Genomic DNA, 27612 nt, shown 5'->3' on the forward strand with positions numbered 1-27612 from the left:
TTACCACACTACACCCGCCTGCAGAGCAGAGGAGACTGTCATGGCTCTGTCAAGGTCTTTGGTAAAGACTCCTGCTGCCAAGCCATAGTGAGTGTTGTTGGCTCTCTTGATCACTTCATCTGCAGATATGAACTTCATGATTTGCTGCACTGGTCCAAATATCTATACCACAAGAAATTAATACAATAGGTTATAACTGAATATTTTAAATTTTAGTTTAGATTCCTATTCTGAATTGCCTAAAATTTTGTTTCTCGGTTCACACCCAGTTGTAAGAATCAAGCTAGGTAACTGTAGAAAAGGAAGGAGAAAACAGGCAATGATCATGTGTTGAATTCCCTTAGAAATAAAAGAGGATAAAAGCAAATAAAGCAATATTTGTTTCCTAGGTGTTGGAATTGTTTCCTAGATTTCACACTAATTCACAATTTGTATGGAAACATTTTAAATTTTCTCCTTAGTTATAATCACCTTCCAAGTTACTACATATAAAAAGAAAGTACTTTACAGGATAAATGAATAGACAAAGATTGATAATAATATTTATGTTTTAAATATCCAGCATCATTGATTGAAATACCAAATCTTCCTCTATACTTGAAAGTTTTTATAATTAGCTAAGTTAGGTAGACTAACATGGAGTTTTAGTCAGACTCTATTTTGTGGACACATCTTGTATAACGTACATATACCCACAGAATTGCTCATTACTGGAAGAGCATAAATTCTTAAGTTCCCTTTACTAACCAAAGCATGATTCACTGGCAATGGACATAATGACAAGACAGGAAACATAAACCAAACTTTGATTATTCTAGTAGACTAGTTATCATGACCCAAACTCATTCTGTATCTCACCCCAGAGAGGAGGAAATCAACTGGATTTTCTCTTTAAAATAAAGCTTCTATATTTCAATTAAACATTTATTAAAGCTAATACAAGAGAGGCTGCTCTGAATGTCAACATAATATTATGGGAAATGTGAATGAATGTAGGCAAAAATCAGACATGACAACTGATTTTCTAGTGTTCCCCACTGATGCAAGTGGTGTAGGGGCTGCCCTTCAGTACAGGCTGAGTGCAAATCCTAAAGCTGTATGTGTAATCATGACATTGTAACCTAGGAAATAGAAGTAGACAGCTACTCCAATAAATGTGTCAATAGTTTACATAATTTTAGTTGAACAAAATACATGGCTCCACGCTCCTCTTTGAAGCAACCAGCTAGCAATATAATATATATTACATAGAAGTTCATGTATAAATATATATAAATGTATTTATATATTATATATTACACGCATGTATCTGTATATATATGTGTATATATATATGTGTATATATATACATTTTTGTTCCTTTTGTTGATAAGCCCTGGGTTTGAACTCAGGACCTTGCACTTGTTAGGCAAATGCTCTATCACCTGGTCAACCACACTCTAACCCTTATCGCTTTAGTTAATTTTCAGACAGGGTCTCATGACTTTTGGCCAGAACTGGCCTCAGACTATGATCCTCCAACCTGTGCCTCCTCGTGAGCTCAGATTATTGACATTCACTGCCACCCCTACCTTGTTTTCATTTGTTTTGCGTTTTTTTGAGGTGGGGCTTCACTACCTTTTTTGCTTATGCTGGCCTTGATGTATGGTTCTGCCATTTCTACCTTCCACATAGTTGGCATCACTACACTACTAGAGAAACACCATAAAAGTTTCCTTGAATTATGAGTACATTCCTATTATTGTCTCTACTGGGCATTAATCAAGATGTACAAGACATATAGCTCTAACCAAACATGAATTTACCAACAGATGCAAAACTTGTAATTCAATCAAGGACTGAATCGATGTAGAGAAACTCAGCATGTTGGATATCCATATACGTACATTTACTTTTATTTTGTTTTCCCTATTTGTTACTTCTGTTTGAAAATCAGATTACACCCTTTCTTCTTAATTTGATCACATTGTGGGGGTTGGGGGTAAAGACAATAACCTAAGAACAAATATGGTGCTCATCCCTATCATCCTCATCCAGCTACGAGGATGGAGGATCATGATTTGTTGCCAGGCCAGGCCGAAAGTTACCAAGATCCCCATCTCAACCCACAAGCCTGGCATGGAGACACCTACCTATAATATTAGGTATGAGAGCACAGGCAGGAGGATCATGGTCCAAGACCAGCCCTGAACAAAAAACAAGAATATAAATGAAAAGTAACTAAAGCAAAGAAGGCCTTGGATGTGACTCATGTGATAGAGTGACTGACAAGGAAGGCAGAAATAGAGAGAGAGAGACAGATAGGTAGGGAGGGAAGGAAGTAAGGAAGGAATGAAAAAGAGAGAAAGGTAAGTATGAGAGAAAAGAAAGAATGACACCTGTCATATAATAGACATGAAGTACAAATGCATTCTGTGTACATATTATATATTAAATATATAATTACATATAAATATGTAATTATATGTATTATGTTTAAGTTTTTACCTGCTATATCACTCCTGATTCTTCATGAGCTCTTGGATTCAGATATTTAAAGTATTAGACTTCTAATTTTGTATAATTTTATTAAATATTTGGTAAGCATACATATATTTGTATATATATATATATATGTCTATAAGTATACATACATAAAAAATTAAGAAGGTGGAAAGAAAATATTGCCATGGAAGTTGGGCAATGACTTAGGAGGATGAAGATTACTTTGAAATGTTGGAATGGTTTATGTGTACTAAAAGACCATAGGGCAAATATGATCCCAATATGCAGGGTAGATATTTCTTTCTTTATTTGTGGTTAGAAAACATAAAGTCTTCTCTCAGCAATTTTCAAGAATATGATACTTTGTTATTAATTATAGTCCCCATGCTGTCCAGTAGCTCAGTGAACTAATTCTTCCTAACTAAAGTTTGTGTCCTTTGATGATGGTGTGAAGGAAGGAAGTCCCTAAAGATTATTAACCACCCCTGCTCTGTGCTTGGCAAGTAATTCTTGGCAGGCCCAATGGATTCCTTACCATATTGAGACTTAGTTGCAAGTTACTTAAGCCTTTATCAACAGCGGAAATGAAGAGTAATATCCACTAAGATGTTCAAAGAGCTGAGAATGTCAGAGGCACAGCTGGTGCACACAGACAACGCATGGCAGCGAAAGGAACAGAACGGAATGACACCATTACCTCCTCCTTGGCAATGCGCATCTCATCTGTCACATTGGAGAAGACCGTGGGCTGGACAAAGTAGCCTTTGTTCCCCCAGGGTCCTCCTCCACATTCCAGTGTGGCCCCTTCTTTCTTCCCACTCTCAATGAGGTCCAGTATTTTATTATGTTGTTCCTTGTCAATCTATTTAAGAAATAGCATATGAAAAGTAAAAAATATTAGCAATTAACAAAGGTCATGAGTCTGTTAATGAGGGGCTAAAAATGCTAGGATATTGTTATTAAATCTAATGTTGAACAAAACAGCTGAGAGAGGTTCAGATTCATTCTTAGGGACATTTCCTTCACATGAATTTTCAGGAAAGATACCTTGACAGTATTTATATTATTAAATATAAATCTAGAATTGTATAAGAAATGCATAACAGAATGGTGAACACACATCAGCCTTCCACACACTGTCATTTATCCACTCTGGAAGAAAAGTTTAATAATGGTAATGTGTTTAGACTTTAAGAAGACCCTTTGCTTCCTGTCCCTGAAACATCCCCTTTGGCCTTGCCCATGCTCTTGGACAACACATTCTGAACATGGATTGGGCATTTTCCAGATCAATAGGTTGATTGAATTGATAGCCAGTCCTCATTTTTAACTTCATGCTTCATTAAATGGGCCAAATTGAAGTTTATGAAAAGTTTTACAAAAATTGAATGTTTAAAATAATATTTTTAAGGGGGAATAAAAAAGTGGTCAGAGTTCAAGTTAGGAGTTACTAGAGAAAAGGCTAGATCAAAAAGAATTAACCTAGAAGGTAACACACACGCACAGGAAATCAATGTGAGTCAATACCCTGTATAGCTATCCTTATCTCAACCAGCAAAAACACTTGTTCCTTCCTATTATTGCTTATACTCTCTCTTCAACAAAATTAGAGATAAGGGCAAAATAGTTTCTGCCAGGTAATGAGGGGGTGGGGGGGAGAGGGAGGGGGCGGAGTGGGTGGTAAGGGAGGGGTGGGAGCAGGGGGGAGAAATGACCCAAGCCTTGTATGCACATATGAATAATAAAACAATAAAAGAAAAAGAAAAAAGGAGAGAAAACATTTTTATTAGCTACAATATTTCATATGTACCCAGTATTTAATAAAAACTTTTTTAAAGAAAAAAAAAAAGGAGTTACCAGTAGCACATAACTCTCCTTCATACCATGGAATGAGAGGACTCTGTATTATTTCAGTCCTTTTACAGGAGTTTGAATGATTGAGTAACTCCTGGTTGTATGTTACTAGTCTGAGACATACTGTCTCAGGTGTGAATTGAAGTACAAACAGGACAACCAGGAGCTAAGATGAATGGGATTCTTGCCAGTTTAACTTGTCTCTTCCCACTACTCAAAAAGGGAGGTCTTTATCTTTTTCTTAGACTATGAAAACTTCCCTATCTTTTGAAAGCCAGGAAAAGCTTCCATAACGTTATTTCTGACCTCACATATTTCAGCTCTCTCTCATCATTAAATAATTAAATGTTGTCTGCAATCAGAAACTATTTTATAAAATTTGACACAATAATTGGTGCCATGTTTCTCAAGGCTCTTTAGTATACAATATTCAATAGGACATTCCATAAAGAAAATCTCTTCATTTCCAGCAGCTTATGGAAGTTGTGGTCTTATATAAAAGAAGACATAAGTTTGTTATTACATATTAATATAATACGGCTTAAGGGTTGGTGTTAGATTCTGCCTCGTTAAAGCATTCTAGTAAATAGTTAAGGGTTCCATGTACCTCCATGGAAAACATCTTTGCCTAGTGCTGGATGTTAATCAGACTATGACCTCAAAATCATGGTATTTTTGGTTATTTCAATGTATTTTTCCCTTGGGCTGGTGGAGTGGCTCAGGTGGTTGAAGGTCTGTCTAACAAGTGCAAGGACCCAAGTTCAAGATAGAATAATGCCAAAAAATATATATATGTTTTCAAAGTCATATTGTTTCCCTGTTTGTGACTAATGTGTACACTTGGTGGGCATTCAATCCCTACATACTCACTAAAGAAAGGGACTGAGAGTATATTTCTTGGACTACTTATATAATCACTGACTTCTAAAAATAGAGGCTTTCCATTGAATACCTTGCTGCAGACAATGTGCTCCTATAGGCAATAAGTCTGGCATCATCTGGTAGCAAGATGTCCTTCTTAGGCTGCGCCTTAGCCCCACTGAGTCCCAATGTGGTTCCAATTCATGGGGAAAATGGAGGAACACCATGCTAGAGCATGGGACTAGTGACAGAGCACTTCTGGTATACTGAGGGATGCACTCAATTTGGCCTGGCTAATTTTCATTCACCATAAGTACAAATCTTATTCAGCAAGTTTCAGGTAGACTAAGGATGAACTTGGCTTTCTCTATGGACCTCATGCACTGTTTAGTAATACTTGCAGGTAGCAGGAGCTCCTTCCAGGTGAGTCACTGGTTCATGGGCTGGTCTTTGAATTATTTTAGGTCACTGTATTGTTGAAATATGCTTAAACTATATACTTAAATGGATTTGAATGTGGAGAGTTTTTGATTCCATAGGTTTGATGGATTGAAAAGGAAGATAAAAATTGAAAAAAGACACAGATACAATCCTTAAATTGGTGGTAAGCCAGAAATTCATGAGTCAGGAGAGCAGATTTATAAAGTTATTCACGTACATAAATGTTACCAATGTTTAGAGTTATTTTCACTTACTTAATAGACATTTGGGCATGCACAGTAAGCCAGTATTCTGATGGATACATTATACAGCTTATATCATTTCACTGCACTATGACACTGTAAGATTGATATTATTGTGACCTTTTTTACAGGTGAGGAAATAGAATCTGAGGGAGGGTTTGTTTTAAATGCAGCCTGTAATTCAAAATATACCACTCCATACCATAACAAGATCTTACTCTGCTGATATTAATACATTTCATGTGGATATAATCACTTTTGTCCAGTGAAAATACTAATTTTTTTTAAGTTTTAAAGGAGCTACATATTTTTGTCTATGAAGTCAATTAAGAAAATCAGTATCAAAATGAAGGAAAATATATGTGTAAATACACATATACAATACATTATAAATAATATACAGTAATGCAATTGCTCTAATGCTCACAATCTTTAAAATAAGAAAAACATCTTCTTTAAAAAATATTTCCCTAAACAAATATTTTGGCCATTATTTTCTCTTTATTACTGTTTTGTTGTAATATTAACTGAGAAGATCCTGTAGATATATTTTATATGGCTTTTATTAACCAACAATGGAGGAAGTACTAGGTTAAAGCTTAGTGAGTGTCTCTTCTCCATAAGATTGTTCTAATGATAACAGATGTAAAGTTGTAAGGGTAAAGAACCCCTGGATTCTTCTGAATCTTTTGTTTCTTAAAATTCCAAAATACCTACATATCCTAGTAATTCAGTGCAACATGTGATAAAAATATATATTACTTACAGATATAAAGCCTTAAATTAATGAGTTAGATATATCACTGGGTTATTTACTTTAGAAATCTATGAATAGATAATTTTAAAAATCAATTTTAACTTCTTCCTCTTAGATATAATGACGTATTTCAGCTCAATTTTTTGACTCTGTGATGGACTTGTAGGCATTTTAATGGAGGAAAATATTGACCAAACAATGTTCAATATCAAGTATCTTAGATATTCTCCTCTACTTTCTTCTCTTTCTCTGTGTGTTTATGTATATATATACATAAATACAATAAAAGTACTTATATTTTGTACAGGTAAACAGATATTTAAAGAGAAAATAAAACAGAAATTAGAATTATATTCTTTTGTCTACTGTGAGATCAGTTTAGATTCGAATCAAATACATTTCTTGGCATTCATTTAAGAAGTTACCAAATAAGATAAAAATTGGCATTTCATCTATGTAGTCATTAAAATTAAAGTCAAATCCAAAGTATAAAGAGATTCAGATGAAAGGGAGTTTTTACTTCATTACCCAGTTGTGTTAGAACTTTTAGGTTTCAATACTTGCATATGCCTAAAACTTAAGGTTTTCTCTCTGGATTCTTTTAATTGATAGTGCCTATTAATTTTCCACACTTTTAATTCCTCACATGGCTCCTAAACTCTTTCTGGAATGAAAAATGTGCAACCCAGGAACAAAATGATTTTTTTACATGGAACTTAGGGGTTTTAATCTCTATATTGATACACTATTGTAAAGGTGTGCAGATGAAAGGTAAATCTTAATCACAATTAGGTCCTAAAAGGAAACTTTATTCTTGCCCCTTGGTATGGCATTCTTTCTGTTGCTCACTTACCTGAGGGCCTTGAGTTATTCCTGGAGTCAGAGGATTTCCAAGAATATACTGCTTAGCCCGCTCAACACTCCTTCTCACAAAATCATCATAAATTGATTCCTCCACAAAAAGCCTGGATGCAGCTATACGCATTTGGCCCTGTTTGAAAAATATCCCTTGGTGTGCAAATTCAACAGCATGGTCCACTGCAAAGAAAACATTAACTTAGTAAAGAAGAAATATTCTCTTTTTATCAGTATTAGAGTTCGAACTCAGGACCCTGTGCTTGCTAGGCAGGTATTCTACCACATAAGCCATGCCCTCAGCCCTGAAGAAGGAATACTTTCTATTTTTATATGTGCTTCTCAGAGGCAATAGAGTGATATAGAAAAATGATGAATGCGTAATCAGAGATAGGCCAAACATAGTTCATATCCTTAACGCCAAATGAGAAATTTTTACAATCCTATATTTACTAAGGAAATATTAACAACAATTACTAGTATCTAAAATGCTAATATTACAACTTTAATGTGGACATTACCAAGAATATGGATTTGATCATAAGACCAAGTATCACTTCTGATAATTTTTATAAGCATCTCAACTGACAGATATTGGAAGTACTTATATTCCATTATTGTGAATTTAATCCATATACTTATAGCTCAGAGATAAACTAAATATAGATACAACTTTTTTATATACCATGAATGTTTCTTTTAGTCCTCAGGTTTGAGTTAGATAATAAAAAAATCTGATGGTGAATTTCCTTTAATAGTTTAAAACATTCTTAAATACATTCATCAGTAAGAAAAGTGAATTTCTGAAAAAATTAACAAGGTTAACTGAACCCCACTACTACTTAGAATCAACCACCTACCTTATGAACATTTTCTAGGGCAGACATTTTCAAATCTATCCAAAACATAAGTCATGTTATTTTAATGATGCCTATAAACTCTTGTCTGTTTAGTTTAAATGGCACAGTGTGGTTGGTTTGTTTCATTAGAATCTTATTGTCTCAAGAAAAAGAATAAACTTTTATTTGCATTTTATTTTTCTAAATGCTGAAGATTCAATTCAACATTAAAACAACCGTGATGTAAACATAGCTGCGTAAGTTGTGGAAGAAGTTTATAGATAGGGTTAGCAAATCAAGAATCTTATGTTTTTTGTAGAATTTTCACCAAAATATGCTCTAAGGAAGCTTTGACTAAGGTCACAATAGTAACACAGGCAAATTCTATGATGTATTTGTGTTTATGGCCTCATATCAACAATGAAATGGTTTAAGAGATTTGGAGGAATGTTTTAGTATTTGTTTTTGATAATGAACTCCTATGTAGGAAGTAATTTGGGGATTATACTAGGCAGTGTATTAAAATTAATCTATAATATCATATATTTGGATAACATCATAAGTATAGATTTAATATATGTAAACTCAACTATCTTTGATAGGGAAAAAAGAAATTTTAAAATGGTTTCCATTTCTTCTAGCCATCTCATCTAATGTGTATAAGACTCAGAATGAAGGGAGATAACAAGTGTGAAATTACGGTCTCCCACTGGGTCTCAGTCCACTATGTCTGAAGAATCTCATCACGCTAATATAATGCTAATAATTAAAGATAATGAATTATTAAATACACATTATAGCTCCTAATACAAAACATTTATGTTATCTAGGGTTCAGATTAGGAAGTAGTAATCTATTCAAACCCAGAAAAATATTGTACCTATGTTTAGTTTGTCTATGTGTTATAACTTCAGGACAATTTAAAAGACTTTCATGAAAGACCTGAACACAAATAGTTCATGGAATTGACCTGTGTTAGCATTGTGATCATAATTGAGGGCTTTTTTTAGAACATACTACTTTGTTAAACTTTGTACAAATGTTAGTATTAATTCCTTACACTTTGAACAAGCCTATTTGTAACAACTCAAGTTCACTGCATGGCTTTATCAGTTATCCAAATGGAGGAAGGGTGAAAAGTTATCAAAAGAGTAATACTCACAGTCAGCATCAGCAAACACAATGCAGGGGTTCTTCCCCTCAAGCTCCAGGGTGACTCTCTTCAGATTGCTTTTCCCTGCAGCTTCTTGGATCATTTTGCCAACCTGAAATGGAAAGTTGGAAAGGAGGATGCTTAGTTTCCTCTCATTAAGACACATTCTTTTATTACTTTAAATTTGTATGCTGTTTGTACCATCATTACATTTCATTTGGGGGAAACACTAAATAACATTTTCCCCATATGCATGTATGCAGACATGAGTGAATCAGAAACATGTTCACAGGCAAAAGAGCAGAGATACAGAACACGACAGCTAATTTTTTGTGCTAGACAGGACGTTCCTTTTTGCTTTCATTAAAGCAACATCTTTGAATTGATCATTTCATCCTTCTATTGATGTCCAGAAAACTCCATCCATACAACTCGACATACTCTCCTAAATCTCATCTCTTTTCGTATTTATATGCACTCCCTAACCTGAACCGCTTCCAAGTTTAGTCCTTATATTGGTTGCAGCGCATATCTTAACTATTCCTTGAATCCTTCTTTGATGATTCTACATAGAGGTAACTCTTTCTTCTCATAGTCTCCCAAAGATCCAAATGAACACTATTTCAGAGTCAGCTTTGAGTTGTAGTATTGGTATATATATCATTTCCCTAACAGATTTGTCACCTCCTTGGTCGACATGACAATATCCTATCATTACATACATCTCCTCATCTCCTTGGTAGGTTTTATCCCAGTGATCAGTGATTGACAATTCTCTCTCTCTCTCTCTCTCACTCTCTCTCAACCCCCATATCTTTGGACAGTGGAGTTAGAAGAAATTGGAATTGAATGTGGGCTCTGTGCACTTACTACAGTGAGATGGAATCCGTGCTAGTTGTTTCTCTGTAGAAAAACACACCGATTTAATATTTTTTGGGAACACTTCTCATCAAGATTATTTTCTATTGCTATTTTTATTTTTGCTTTTCTAAAATCTAAAATTTTTAAATAGTTATTTCTTTATTATATTTATTGACACCTTAGTCCAATAAAATGATCTTTGACTTTCTTTTTTTGAGATAATCATTTTTGTTTGTTCTTCTTTTATTCTCTGGATTTCTTTTCTACTCTACATTTTGAATTTCAATTGAACACTTATATTCCAACTGAACAAAAAGATTAGATTTTAAATTTATGTAGATACAGAACTAGTTGCAATTGTCCATGAAAGAACAGAGTATATTTATTTAAATATTTAATGAGACTAAATCAAACCCTTAAAATTAGTTTAATGAAAGTAAACTAAAAGTTGACATGCATTGAGGAAACAATATCTAGCATTTACCATTTCCTTCTACAACTTCCATCCTTCTTTTCTTCCTTCCTGACAGAGTCTTGCTTGTTGTATAAAGCTTCAAACTCTTGATTCTCCTGCTTTTGTCTCCCAACTACTAGGATTACAGGTGTTAATACCACATCCAGCATCCGCAACACATTTCTTATGAACATGTTCTTTTGAGGTGATCAGAAATTTTCTGTTTAATTCATAATGTTTTTTAACTCTACTCTTTTGAGTTTTCCAGCTCCTTTCTGTGAATTTTTTTGCTTTTTTATATTTAAAACTTATTTTTACTGAAGAAATTCTACTAAAGTAGGTGACTTTTGTCTCGAGAATGAATTAAGTACAGAAGTATTTTTCTAGAACCTTCTGATGTCAAAAGACCTAACACAAAAGCTGATTATAAGTATGAATGAGGAAAAAAGACTACATTTTTGCTTAGTGAAAGTTTAGATGGCAAATAAAAGGCTTCCTTGAGTGTTATCCACACTCAACTATGTCCAAAATAAGAAAGTATGGATTTTTTTTGAATGAAACCATGATTTCATTCCCTTAGTTGGAAAAAAAGTAGTTTTATCATTTTTCTCAAGGAGGTCTGTGATAAAGACAAAGATAACAACTGTTAAGACTTTGGGTGGACAGTATGTTCCATGACATTGTCATTGCCATATGAAGCAGAAAGAGCAAATGCTTGTGAAAATGTTCTAACCTACACAGTGTGGACGGGGTTCTACTTTAAATGTATTAATGAGACATTAAAATTCTTAGCTTGATAGAAAGGGTCTCATTTTTACAATGAACACAAGGAACGCAATCCAATTCTTGTCCCTTAAATGGCATTGGCACGTTCCCTAATTTAAGCCAAACAACAAACCTGAAGCTGAAAGAAAACTAACAATAGGTTCCTAAAAGCATTTAAGTTTGTACTAATGTTGATTTATTTTCTAGGTGACTTCTAAAACTATTTTGTTCACATTTACTTCCTCAGCATACATTCAGAGGTTGTTATTGTACTGCCTTCTGAGTAAGAATGAATAAGAAGCCTTTAAGAACACTCTGGTAAGGGAGTGATAATAAGACAATAAACATATACTTTCCTAATCATATATCACAGACATGGGAACACAGATAGGAAGATTTTAAAATCAGGAGGCTTTTAGAACAGCAGATATGAGGAGCAAACCAGAGAGGGATCACATGGGACTCATGCTAGAGTAGCTTCTGGCCACACATAAGCAAAATGTGGGAAAATAAAGAGATACTTGAAATAATCAAGAAGTGATAGGGTATAGAGGCAGAGATAAGGGGAAAATGGGGAAGTTTTTGCCTCACCTTCCTTAACTAGTGTTAGAAATTAAAGAGTGGAGGGAGGAAAGAGAAAATCAAATGAGTACTGAACACACAATGCACCATTTCCTCAGTACCAGTGTAAGAATCAGATTATGTTGGGTCTTTTATGTCAAAGGAACTACTACTGTTACAAATGTTAGTCTCACTAACTCATTTCCCACATGCTTCATGGACTCTGCTTAACCTTATAAAAGTTTCTATTAAGAATAAAGTGTTATTTTCCTTAGCTGGGCAAGTTCCTGCTTCTGCTAGCTGCCCTGGTTATGGAGCTGATAAACTAAGATAGTTATTGCTTCCCTGAACTTTTGAACTTTTTATCTCCAAAGTCACTTTCTTTGAGTGTCCCCTTTCCAATTAGATAACTGCAAAGACTGTGAACCTAAAACTGGCACAATCTAGGCAATGGGCATCATTGCACTAGAGATAAAACCCAAGCACACTTCCCACATGGTGAGCTTCCTTCCCAGACCTTTGTAGGTTGCATACCCTTCTGTAGAAGTAAGTTTTGCTTTGCCTGGTGACTTCTGAGTTGTGTCATCTCTTTCTCTTGTGATACACCAATATCTCAAAGCTGTTGCTAACACTAGGTAGGGTTATAAATGCTTTATTACTCATTAACTCGTTCACCTTTATACTTTACAACTCAGTAAATTACACATTATTGCCCCTATTTTACTTGAAATTAGGAAGGATACTTAAGCTTTCAGAGACACACTAGGAGAGGCAGAAGAAGAATTTGAAACTAAATGTTTTCTATCTTTTAATTAAAATGATGCCTTTTAGGTAAGCAAATGTCCTCCCCCAAATGCTCTTTGGACTGAGGGGTGAGTCAAATATGCAGTGATTTTGCCACTGGAATCAGAGAACAGCAGCTCATGGTATAAACTGGAGAAGCAAGTGTAGGGTCTGGACCCTGAAATGTATATGGAGTCTCTATTGGGGAAGGTTTAGAATGTGAGTCTGCAGAATCTGTGCCTTCCTTCTTTTACTTTCTCTGCTTGGATTTCAACATATGGGCTTCACCAGTTTTATAGTTATTTTTAGTTATACTTATTTTATATACAGTTATATAGTTATTTTTATATCTTGGGCATTCTCAATTCATGGTTTGTTTTTTCCTCAACCCAATTAGGGATTTGCAGAATGAAACCTTTTTCTGTGTCTATTTTCTATGTGACTAAAATATATAAATACTGGAGTGGCTAAATAGGGTAATAAAATAATTAAACTTCCCAGAACTCATGGTCTAAAATATTCTTTTTGCTTGTCAATCTCCAGAGAGTTAAAATAGAAAGTTTTTCTTAAAACTCAGTCCAAATTCTAGCACCAATCTGGAAATTAGCATTCCATTCTATAAGCCCCTTTGTAGCTATTTGTATGCATATTCCTACATCCTGCCTTGTTTCCCATTTGCAGTGGCAGCTTCATAAAGTGGAAGTATTTACAGTCCTTGTCTTCCATGCTGTGTACCAAATGAGAAGAATCCTGAACATCTAGCAATGCCAGAACATAACACAATGACACAAGAATGTCTTTGCTTGATACAGGATAATTTCCCCACTCCCTGCCTCACCTAATTCTCCACACAGGGCCCATGGTTGAAGTCCTGATTGTTATTTTCTGTCTGACCAAGATGAACCAAAGAGAACATCTATAACATTAAGGGAAGTTGAGATTCTGACTTCCTTTGAGGATGTGTAGAGAAGAGAGAACCTCAAATAATTAGCTGAGGATGAAGCTCTGTTATTTAATTTTCCTAATCTGCAAGATAGAATTGCAATGATTCATACAAATCACTGTGCTGATTACCATCATATACTTTACCAATCATATATCACAGGCTTAGCAACTGTATTTCTCAAGAAAGAAGGCAATGAAGTTATGGAAACAGCCAAGATGCCCCAGCACTGAGGAATGGATTAAGAAAATGTGGTATCTATACACAATGGAATTTTATGCAGCCATGAAGAAGAACGAAATGTTATCATTCGCTGGTAAATGGATGGAATTGGAGAACATCATTCTGAGTGAGGTTAGCCTGGCCCAAAAGACCAAAAATCATATGTTCTCCCTCATATGTGGACATTAGATCAAGGGCAAACACAACAAGGGGATTGGACTATGAGCACATGATAAAAGCGAGAGCACACAAGGGAGGGGTGAGGATAGGTAAGACACCTAAAAAACTAGCTAGCATTTGTTGCCCTTAACGCAGAGAAACTAAAGTAGATACCTTAAAGCAACTGAGGCCAATAGGAAAAGGGAACAGGTACTAGAGAAAAGGTTAGATCAAAAAGAATTATCCTAGAAGGTAACACCCACGCACAGGAAATCAATGTGAGTCAATGCCCTGTATAGCTATCCTTATCTCAACCAGCAAAAACCCTTGTTCCTTCCTATTATTGCTTATACTCTCTCTACAACAAAATTAGAAATAAGGGCAAAATAGTTTCTGCTGGGTATTGGGGGGGGGATCGGGAGGGGGTGGAGTGGGTGGTAAGGGAGGGGGTGGGGGCAGGGGGGAGAAATGAACCAAGCCTTGTATGCACATATGAATAATAAAAGAAAAATGAAAAAGAAGAAAAGAAAGAAGGCAATGAACACACTAAAACAGCTTTCTCTAATCCTTCTGACATTGTAAGAAGTATTTCATTTCATCCAAACCTCATCTGCATATGCTATATCAATATATTTAAAGGTAAAATTAGGAACTAATCGATAAAAAGTATTTTGTTAAATAGGACATGCTTCTGATGGTTAGAGATGTCAGCATTCTTAACTGCCATTCTGAGTAAATGACATTACCTCTGTTGATCCTATGAAGGCCACTTTGTCAATATCCATGTGAGAAGAGATGGCTGCCCCTGCAGTTGACCCATAACCAGGGATGATGTTTACCACACCAGGAGGAAACCCTACCTAAAAGTGAGAAAGCAAAGCAGTTAAAACAGAATTCATAGGCTTCCACCTTCACACACATTAAAAATTCCTTTAAGTTTAAAAGGATTTACAAAAGCCAGCTGGTCCTCAAGTGATAGTTACAAAGAAAAAATTTAATTTTTAATTTTCAATTTTCAATTTTATTTTACCATGAATATATGTTCATGAGAGTTCGACAAAAGAAAGAAATAGTTGGTCACAAGGTGACTGACTCTGGTGGAGCCTCATTTGGGTTGACTGTCAGAAACCCCAGCCAGCTCTCCTGCTACATGTATCCCCACCACTGGATGAACTCCATTTGTAAATAATACAAGTTAAAGTAGTGCTAAATGAAGTCCTCCTATTTTAAATTAGGACTCATGAATTCATGTGCATGTTTTGATTTAGGATCTTTACCTCTTTGATTAAAGATGCCATGTGAAGAGCAGTGAGGGGAGTTTGCTCAGCTGGTTTGACAATCACCGTGTTTCCATAGCTAAGAGCAAGTGCTGTCTTCCAAATGAACATAAGCAATGGTCCATTCCACTAGATGGAAATATATAACAAGAGAGTATTTGAGTTGGTCCAAGCCACATTTACAATATAACTTCTACATTTATAAACCCCTCCCCCAGAAATGTGAGACGATAATTTCCTGTAATATTTAGTGCATCCTATTTAAGCACATTGCTAAAAACAACTTGTAAATGATAACAAGTTCTGAGTAACCTAAATAGTGAGCAGAAAAGAGCCTTCTATTTAATCAAATGCTGTAATTTTGAATTCTTATTCTAACAGGGAAAAAAAAATCACGGTATGTTTTTATATACAATTAAGCATAATATATGTTATTTATGTTCAAAAAGTATGAACATTCTCCTTTTCCTTAAGCCACTTATTTTGTTCACCCAATAATATTATTAGCAGCATTTATAGCTAGGAAATTTGTTTTGCGGTACTGAGGTTTAAATCCATGGTCTTGTACATGCTTTCTATGCGTATATTTGCTTTGCCCCTGAACTACACCCTCAGCCCAGGACAAATAATCATGTTAAAGACATAGGTTTCTAAGTTTTGGAGACAGCATACTTAGGTTCAGAGCTACACAAAAATCAGTGAGACTCAGACAAGTGACCTGTTCTCTGTATGATTTCATTACTTGCCAGTGCTGATAATAGTCCTCTCCACTTCAGAGCGCTATCCAGAAGATTAATCATGGAAGCAGGGCATGGGTGTATAGCTGTAGAACACTTATCTAGCATGCACAGGCCCTTGGATAGATGTCTAGCCCTGTACTGTACCATTTTGTAGCTTTTGAATAATGAGAAATTTAATTTAAAATGTTGATTTGGTTACACTTCAATCTCATTGAAACAAAAGGTAAATCATTACCATTTCTTTACATAAAAACTTCAGGACACACTACCATGTTTATATTTAGCCTTTTAAAATACGTTAGTTATGTTTAGAGAGCCTCCCATTTGTAAGGTACAAAAGGAAATATTCCTGATTCCATTTAAAAGAGGAATTTGGGTATCAGCCTGTTAACTAAAGGTACAATACATTCCATAAAATACTCCAGATATCTCTGGAATCATTTCTTCCATTATAATTAACAAATAAGCTTCAGGATTTGAAATGTCTGGTTGCTACTATTGACCACGGTGAGAAGTCATAAAGAGACGACAAAGAATATTGGATAGTAGTAAGTGTCCTGCAGCATAAGCGCCTGTGATGAGCACTCTGTCATTTCTTAAAAAGAGTATACATTAGAAATTTTCAAAAACTACCCATAGAGTAAAGTGTTGATATTGTTGATGCTATAATATTGAAAAACCCCTTAGGAGATAATCATGATGTAGGGGAATTTCTGGAGTCCCTAATTCATATCCAATGTGTTTAGTCACAGGAAGAATAGGTTCAACAGGACTTACTTCAAGACATTCAAAAAGACTGAAGGTGAATATAGTTGAAGTGCTTTCTCTGCAAGAATGAATATAGCATATTTAAGCCTGTCAAAATCACTCTAACAAGGGAACTACGGTAGATAGGAGAAAAGTGGAGGAGATGAACCTCATCAGGTATAATACATATATACATAGATATGTCAAACAAACAAAATTTCTTTTGTCAAACATGAAGGACAGGATATAAAACAGGTCCTATTGGGGGGGTTGGTACCAGAGGGAGGAGGAAGGAGGTAAGGAAAGGTTAAAGGAGGGTGATATGGTTGAAATATTATGTATTCGTGTATGAAAATGGAACAATGAGACATATTGAATATATTCTAAGAGGTGGAGGAGAGATAAAGGAGAATCATAGAAGGGGTGGATCTCACTAAGATATATTGTAAGCACTTTTGTAAATGTCATAATATATCCTCCAACCCAACAATAATACACTAAAAAAAGAGTGCACATATGCAAGCAATCATTTGTATTAAAGAATTTTAACCCTAAATTACATATAATTAGAGATTCCCTCTCCCCAACTAGGAATTATATGGAGAACAACTTACAGGAATGATTTGTCCACAAACACCAATAGGTTCACGTCTTGTATATGTGAAAACATCTCCATCTAGAAAATAAAGCACAGCACACTACTATAAAGGTAACTGTATTTGTCATTCACTGAAGGATGGTTTGAAGTTGATGGGCAAGGACACGTACACAGTAATTTTTAAAAAGGAAGAAAGAACATACCTCAACCCTTTTATAAAATAAAATATTGAGCCCTAAAATGGTAAGCAGGAAGGACAGAAACCGTAAAACAGTTAGGTAAAAGCAAGATTGTATAATAACTGAAAGATAACTTTCTCATCACTTAGGAGGCATAATCCTCAAAGTTTTACACAAAATCAATGAGAAAGAATGCACCATCATCTCTGTCTAAGAGAAGAACCATATTCTACTGTGTTTCCAACTGCTCAAAGTTCAACCAGTAATTTGATCTTTTAAAAACAGGTGATCATGATCTAAAAATAGTAATATCCCCCCATAAGACATAATCTTACCTAAGAACTTGTTGTAAAATATTTTTTCTTTTGCCTACCAAACGAGAAGACAAACTCTCTTAATCCATGAATAATATTGCCTGAAGTGACAGACATTTCCTTCCCATCAGGATTGACTGAGTTCCTGAGAGATTTGTTCTTTGTGTTCATCTCTGTTCTAGTTCTCACAGAAGCCTCCTGGCTACCACATCAAGCACTCTTCTTCTCAAAAACCATAGGGACTTTACTTGGCTTTTTCCATGTTGTCTGAGGATAAATTACACAGCTATAAAATAGGCAAACATTTCTTGGTACCACTATTATCTTTTATTAATTTTCAGGCTACTACTTCTAACCTCCAATTAGATCAGAAATGGATAATAGGGCCAGTCCTGGATATATATTCCAAAAGTCAACACATGTATAAGAGTTAAAATTTACCCTTAATGTTTCCCAAATTGATGTGTTTTCATATCTGTTCTGTAGTGTGTATATCCCACTAAATAATGCATACATAAACATTTACATACAGAGATTCTTAATCCAGGCTATAAAAACAGTCTCATCTTGCTTTGAACCTATTTGAAACAAATCAATATGAATTAATTTAATTAGTCTGGTCTAAACTGAGTTTGAATTGGCACAGATAAGCATTACAGATTCATACTGGAACATGCAAACATACTTAAATAATTAGATTATGGAAAAGGTATAAATGTCACTATGGAATGAAACCTAAATAAATAATTTCAGGAACCAGGTTTTTAATGTTTGGGCCTTATAGAAACAATAGCCTCAAATCAGTCATTGTCATTTTAAGAATGCTCTTACTTACTGTAATATTTTCTAAAATATCCCATGTTGTCTTCTGCACGATTATGCAGATACAACTTAAATAAGCATTTATTGAACCTCAACAAAACTTCCACATTTAAGACTGTGTTGGCTTAAAGTTGAGGGGAAAATACTTCTGCATAATTTTGGTTTACATCTTTAAAAGGAACAGTTTGAAAATATTCAATGTTGTAATCTCCTCACTCCTACACTCATGCTTGTGGTTTCCTCAATCTACTTACCACTCGGTATGGTGTAGCCATGGATCTTGTCGGACCAGCCTGCACAGTAGCGTAATGTTTTTATACATGCTTCTAACTCTGTCAGGTATGTTGGAGGAAATAGTTTTCCAGCATTCATTGACTCCATTGTCTGAAAAACAGATTAAACTCCATATCTGAAATTGTACAGTAATTTTAGATTAGAAATATATACTTAATATTTTCAATAAGCATGTGCTAGATAATTTGGAACCAGAAGGAATCTTGAATTAACATGTCTAATCTATTCTTTTCCCAAAAAATAATTGTTATAATAACTTGTTTATGGTCATCGGGCAAGATCTAGTGAAATGGGTACTGAGATCCCAGTTTATAAACCCTGATGTTCTCTTTGTCAGTATAACTGAGTATCCTCCTGTTTACCAATATTCGAGGAGTTGCTGACAATTGGAAATATAGCTAGCTGATAAAAATGGCACCTACTCTCAATGGTCAGATAAGAGTTCCAACAAGATTTCACTTGTAATCTTTTGTGATAATTGAGTTTTAGTGAAAATAGTCATGCCTCAATAGTCATTTTTAATTTTCCTTTTCCACCTGGGTACAACCAATCTACATACACCAATTTAACACCTGGATCTTTCATCCTCAAAATTTGTCTTTAGAATTTTCAAGTAAGGACCTCCTGGTTTGAGCACTATTAACATAATTATCATTTGAACAGTCAAACTGTCAAGTTCAACATTTTCTGATCTAGCTGTGCAACAATTGTACAATGACCTTTCTCTTCTTTTCCTTCTTTCCTCATGTAGAGCTTTATAGAGCTCTTTGTGGTCTCATGTTCTTCTGGGTGATCACCTGAAAGGAATGTAATTGTGATTAACTGCTGAAGCTATTCTGTCTCTGTTACACTGTTCATCATGCCTAAATTTAAGCAAATGTGATTTTTGTGTGACTGTGCTTCCCTCTCCCTTTACACACACACACACACACACACACACACACACATGCACACATAAATACACAAATAGAAGGGGGGAGAGTCAACATTGTACAGTCCATAAATCAGACAAATGAGAGAAGCCAATTTTCCGTGAAGTCTTCTATGTTCCTATAGGACATTTTGGTTAGTACAGTTTTATTGTACATAGCCTCTTGTTTTACATTTTTTTAATATTTCAAATTTTACTGTGTCTGTAATAAATGATCCATTAACTATAATTGCTCTAATTTTTCAAAAGTAAATTAAGGACATTTTGTTATTTCCACTTTAAGATTATAATGGTAACAAAAATTTATTGTGAAATCCAACCTGGGTATTAGTTTGTATTGCATTAGTTTTATTGTAATGCCTGGCTGAGAAGGCTGGAAGAAATGCCCTCCTCTACCCTTGTTATGTGCTGACTTGTCTAACTCATAATTTCCAAAATTTTAAAAATAGCACAACCAGCAAAGATAAAAGTATACTTTTTATGAATGTACTATCAATTAAATTTCTTTCTTTCTTCTTTGCCTTTATCATCTGTGATAAAGAAAAACATAATTTAATTATGAACAGTCACATTTCTGGAAAGGAAATTGTAGCTTTTTGTGAAATATTTTGCAGAGTTGGGCGAGGGAAAAATAAAATTCATTTTAGAGAAATATTTTAAGCACTTATAATAAAAGTGACAAGAGTTTCCACCGAAAGTGTTCAGGGCCCAGTAAAGTTGGGAAACCCAGTACATCATTCTAGGAGATGCATACAGCATGTGACCTGGAGTAGAGGAAGGAAATTCGTGCTTATCCTGCTCACTAAACCAAATTCACAATACTCACTGCTAGCAGCAGACGATCTCTTTCAATTAAGTCAGCCAGCTTGAAGAGCAGGCGTCCCCTCTGCGAAGCATCCATAGTACGCCATGGAGAGCCAATCTGGAAAGCCTGTCTTGCAGCCTTCACTGCCTTGTCAACATCTGCCTGTAAATTACAAGGAATTCAATTCAGTAGGCCTAACCCATTGGATTGGCAAGTACAAAGGCAATAACCCTGAAAAGTAGACCAGGGCTCCTCATAAACAGACTCCATTAGCCCAAAGACTAGCACATTCTATACACTCCACTACAGTATGTTGGAATGAAACTTGAGTAATCTTCAGATAAGTTTGACAGAACTATCAAATATATGATTTCCTAGAATATAATCGCTGCCATATTTTAATAGTTGCTATTATATCCTATTTCAATAGGATACTTTGATTAACTTTAATTCAATTAATATTCTAATAACTTTACACATTATCTCAATTAGTTCTCAATAATCTTACAGAACAAATATGTTTTTCCATTTTATATCTAAATAAACTGATAAAAAAAGAGAGGAGATTGGCCCAAGTTTAATAACCTAAGTGCTGCTCAACGGAGATTGAAATAGTTCTGACCTGACTGTAGATGCTTGCTCTTCCCTTTGTGATTGGGCTATAGTCATTCCACAGTTCAAGGTCACAAATGGCAAATAACTTCTGTGGTCTCTGAAGACTCTGTAATCTTCCCATTCTCATGAGGAGTTTATTGAAGAATGATGAAGAACTTTTCTTTGCTGCTGAAGAGCAAGCATTACAAATGTGTACACAAATTCCTTATAAATAGAGGGAAAAAGGCATAGAGGGAATGAATAGAAGTGGTCTATAGAAAGCTCTGCATATGATTAGGCACCATTACCCAACTGGGTACAAAATCCTATTCAATTTTTGATTAGGTAAAAGAGTCATTTTCTATTGAGAACGCACTGTCTAAAACTCCACTGATTCAAACAAAGATCCATTAATAGAAGAAGTCCAAATTGGCATTAATATGTCACATTTGCATGTCTTGACCCAATGCTCTTCCCTCTCTGTGGTTTTCTAAACCAGGCATAGTCTTTACTTCCTTCCTAATCCATCTGGTTTCCAAAGTTTCTAGGCATCTCCATTCCCCTATAAATCTCTGTTCAAAACTCTTCTCATCTCCTACAAAATGCACCTACAACAAGTATTACAACTTCTTTCATACTACTTCATGTGGTTTTATTTTCTTCATCGAGCAAATTGCAAATGTCTTAAAGGCATATATCATTACAGTGCCTATATTTTCTAAAAAGGACTGACCATATCATGGAACTCCATTAATCATAATGACATCACAGGATAGAAGATTGCAACTGTTTTCAGGGAACAAAATTCCCTTTGAGAATTAGGGTAGAAGGAAGTTTTTGAAGTTGCCCAAATGGTGAATCCCATCTAAGAATGATGCGTCCTCAAACTGATATCCCTCTTGTTGGGCCATATTCATCTAAGAAGCCCCAGACTTAAAAATGTGCAAATTAAAATGCTAATAAACTATTTTTTACTATGGATCTCCTTGACTTATGATAGGATTACATTCTGGTAAACCCTTGACAAGTGGAAAATGTTACAAATTGAAAATGCCCTTAATATTCCTGACTCACCAAACACTATAGTTTAGCCTTGCCGATTTTCATGTGCATAGAACACTGGATACCTATTTTGTAATAAAGTTTTGACTATCGCATTTAATTTTTTGAATACAGTACACTGTGCAGTATGTTGGGTTTTTTAGATTTGTGGTTGTGTGTCTGGTAGGAAGATTTACCCTGCATCTTGAAAGAATATAGTATGGCCTTTACTAACCTGGGAAAAGATCAAAATACAAATTACAGTTTCTACTGAAAGTGTATCGCTATTGCATATTATTACAGTTGGAAAACCACACTTTCAAGTACAGTAGTAAATCTGGGATTATCTGTATTTATCATCAAACTGCTATGAATTAGTTTCACATAAGAAGGATACCTTAGAGGAATAATCTGTCTGATTTAGCAATAATTATACTGACTAAAAGCAAGATTCTTATAATATATTACTGGTTTATCTCACTTGCAAACTTTTGGGAGAATGATGAATATATACAATAAAAAATGTCTCTATTTCTTGCTTTGGTGAAAAATACACATATTTGAGACATTCAGTTAATCATATGCATTGTTTTGTTTGGACACTGTTTTATGCTAAAAATTGTAACCTTTTCCAAATTAAATTCAGATGGCACTGTTTGAGAAAAAAGACAAACCACCAGAATCTGTGATTGCCAGCAAGATCTGTGGATACCATAGCTCATACAATAAATGCAGCTCTGTGTTTAAACAGATGTGTGTGACACAGCTTTCATTTGGATACTTCTACTCAGATTTCTGCCATTAGCCTTAGCCAAAAATGGACTAACATAGGCATCCTGACCCCTGAAAGGGATGTGGAGAAATTGGCTGCACGATAAATAATTCTACCATATAAACACATCCTTAGAGAATGTTGCTATAAACAAAAATAGTCATATGGTTATGTCTTTTGGATGCTCTCCTTTTTATGTTTAATCTTGTAGGAGCAGAATAGGGCAACGATAGTTAATTTACAGTTTTGGAACAAAAAACCTCGGATTTGAATTCATGTCCCTCTTTCTTAGTTATGTAAGCTTAGAAGCATCCAAGCATCTATTCATTAATCTGAAGATTTCATACACTCCACTCTGTAGCATTCTTTTATCAATTTGTTAGTGATAGAATAGTGAAATATTCAATCAAATAGGTAGGGCATAAACTAAATCATACTATCATTACTCTATAACATTATAAACTGAATATCACAGGCAGCCCTCAGTATCTAAGAAGAAATTACTTTCAGGTTGCCCTTGTAGATAGCCTAATCTTATGAATGTGCAAGTCTTTTAAATAAATTGATGCTATATTTACCAATGCATAGTCTCCAATATGCTATGAATCATCCCTAGATTATTTATAATACTTAATACTATGTAAATGTTAGATAAATAATTGTATTGTTTAGAGAATAATAATAAGAAAAAAATCTACATATTCAGTATCAACACAACCATGGTACCCTAATTACATAGTCTATGTCGATAAGAGCCTAACATTTTTGATCCTTTGTAGTTAAGTCCACAGATGCAGAATTTATGAGTAGAGAGGGCCCATGTATTCTAAAGTGAAATATGTATGCCAGGCCACAATTTCTCTAACATTCAGTTTCCTTTAAAATCAGAATAAATTGCCTTAAGACAAATTTTTTTGTCCTAAAAACACAAAACAACATCAAAATAACTCAGCAATTCTATACTTTTATACTTCCTTTCAATTTTCACAGCCTTCTACTATTGTAGGCTCTTATTATTTCATAGAATCAAGTTTGTGCTCTTTTCCAATTATCCTCCCTATTGCTAACAGGATAATCTTCCTCATGGAGTTGCATCTTATCAGTTTCCCTTTCCATGTTTCCAACTAGTTCCTTTTACCAACACTCCCAGGACCAAACTCCTGTACTTAGCCACATCTCACCTGCCCAGACTTTATGTTCACAATTTTTCTGCTCCATCTACCCCAGCACTTCCTACCTAGTCCTTTAATGCGTGTCACTGAATGTGTGTGTTTGTGCTTGCACAAGAATTTTTTTTATTTCAACTCCAGCTTTGCTAGACTTATTCAACTAAGTAGAGGGGAGTTTGAGGTAAAATAATATTGTATGAGTCTACAGGAGTGACTAATAAAATGTATTCATTCATCTTTTTTTGAATGTAAGAACATATTTTTTTCTTATTTCTGGGAATACTTCTTAGGACAATTCTTGCAGTTTATTATCATTTGTAAATGTAATTAAAAATAGTATCATCTTCATACAGTTGCCTGAAGCACTAAATTAAAAGAGCATTTAGAATTTGAAAATGCTAATTATATAAATTTTTCATTTGTGTTATTATTATTAGCTACAGTTATCAACTTTTAATTTGACATTTAAGTCATTTTAATATTCAATTTTAATGGTATTGATTAATGTTAATTCAATGATTTTTAGTGAAATAGCTTGATACTACATTGTTTTAAATTCTTATATTACCTTTTAATTACTTTAGTCACATAAAAAAAGAATTTTATATAAGTAAAGGATTTCTCTCCTTTTTAACTCTGTGGTCAATTCCTTCTTAGTCCATGTATATAATATTTCTGCTTATATACTATTTCAATAGAAAAATTCTATTAAAAAGATAACCACAACACCCAGAGCACAACATTATCATCATTACATAGATATTGGTTTTCATGACCAAGGATAACTTAGAAAACTTGCCCGGATTTCTCAAGGAGCCATATGTTCATGACATGTCTTCTTGAACTTGCAATGGAATTTTGGAGCTCACAGTGGTGAGACATAAGGAACCTGGCGAGACATGCAAGCAGCATTTAGAAACTCACCTTATCCCTTTCTTCTACCTGGCAGATTTCCTCCTCAGTGGCAGGATTGAGGACTTCTTGCCACTCACTGAACTGTGCCACTCATTGTTTATGAAGATCTGTAGGAATATAGAGAGGGTAGATAATAAAAGTATTTAACTATGCAACAAATTTTGGAAGTTTCTTCAAACTTTAAAATAGAATTACACAACTGCCTATATGTTGCATATCCTTATCCTCTCAAATTTTTTCGTTGTGTCTTGATATTTTACTTATAAACTCACACCTGTATACATAAGCACAAGTGCATAGTACACTAAAATAAAACAGTATGTTTCAGTTTCATGAAGGTATGAAGTCATTTCAACACCTAGAAATGTAGACTGGAGAAAGCAATTGTTTTCTTTTTTAAATAGCTGAGAATTTGGGGCACGAGCAGAAACCTCATAATCTTTATAAATCATTGCTCATATTTTCCACCACAAATCTGATCATGTTCATTTGGGGCTAGTGGTGATCAGGTGACACAGTTGATTATTTTCTGATGCTTTATTTTACTGCTTTAAAGCCGGCTTTAGGGTGGGATTGTGAAAGAAGCTTGCTAAGAAAAATTGGATCATGGTATGTTTTTCATTGACATTTTAAAGTCATAGGGGTTTTATTCTTCTTTTGGAAAGAGTATCTCATAGTTTATTTATCTTCAGATAAAATCAGGTACTAGACTTCTCAGTGAACCTTCCTTAGTGAAAGAACAAAGGGGTCCAGAAATTTTGGACACTTGTCCTGTACACACTAAAAAGGAAAAGAAATGTGAGAAAAGCATGATGTGTCATTTAAAAAGTCTGTTTCAACATTTACAGTCTTGAATTTGCATTTCATTAAGAAAAGATTTGAAATTCATTTGTCTTTTACTAGTGAAAGGTATTTTACCAAGACAAAGTAGTAATTACCACTTTTGATTGATATGTGTATGAATACCAGTTGAATATAAGGATGAAACCTGATTTTTTAAAACTTTTTTTTAAACCAATGGCTTTATAAATCTTAAGTTGTTTCCCTCTTTTAGGGAAAAAAATGAAATATCCCTGGTGTGATGAATAAAGATATGTTCTGTTTTGGTCAAATACAAGATTTCTTTTCTCTTTTCATCCCTTAATTTACTATTTGTTTATACTATGAGTATTTTGTTAGGTTTAGGATAATATGAAGTAATTTATTTAATTTCAAATCATAGGTAGCTGATATATACTTTTTTGTTTAGTTTTTGGTTTTGTTAAGTTTGATATTCAGAGAAATAAAGGCCTTGTGCCTGCTAGGGAGACAATCTACCACTTAAGCCACATTCCCAGCCTAGTTTGCTATAGTTATTTTTGGAATAGGATCTTCTGGTTTTGCCTGGGCTGGTTTGGACAACATTCCTCTTATCTAGGCTTTCTATTTAGCAGAGATGATAGGTACATGCCACCATACCCAGCTATTGGTTTAGATGAGGATCTCACTAACATTTGCAGACTAGCCCCAAACTCCAATCCCCTGATGTCTGTCTCCAGAGTAGCTAGAGTTACAGGTATGAGACAGCACATGCGGCCAATGTACATAGTTTTCAAAGAAGGCTTTAAAAGAAGACATATGGACTTAGTTTTTTTTTAAGTTTGTTTTTGTTTTGTACTTAATTAAAATATGTTTTTATGTAAACATGTATGAAGTTTACTGCTATTTTCTTGGATTTTTTTGTGCTAGGTTGGAGTACATTGTGGCATTTATAAAAGTTCTTACAATGTATCAAATATATCATTCTTGAATTCACCCCCTCCACCATTCTCATTTATCACCCCCCACACATTCCTGGAATAGTTTCTATAGAAACTATTTTTTTTCTTTTACATACATGTGTATACATGTTTGTACCTTATTTATCCTCTTACCACATTTTCTTGCCACATCCACTCTCCCATTGGACAGGACCCTGGACAGGACTTGTCCCCTACCCTGGACAGGACTTGCTCTCCTCTCTTCTCTGATTTTGTAGAAGGAAAAAGAAAAACAAATGATAATTTTACCTATTTGAAATAAAGATAGCTACACAGGAAGATTCCTGTGGTATTTCCATGTGTATATGTATTATAACCCTAATTGGTTCATCTCCTTTTTTTTTCGTCATTGTTCATTAGATCCTTTCTTATGGTGGTTTC

At 34.6% G+C, this 27612-nt stretch overlaps 1 pseudogene; it reads right to left on the minus strand.

The window, feature by feature from the left end:
* On the minus strand, positions 1-27390 carry LOC109677404 (aldehyde dehydrogenase 1A1-like; annotated as a pseudogene).
* Positions 27391-27612: the final 222 nt, after the last annotated feature.

The sequence above is a fragment of the Castor canadensis genome, chromosome 13 (assembly GCF_047511655.1).
Source record: "Castor canadensis chromosome 13, mCasCan1.hap1v2, whole genome shotgun sequence".
Classification (NCBI taxonomy): Eukaryota; Metazoa; Chordata; class Mammalia; order Rodentia; family Castoridae; genus Castor; species Castor canadensis.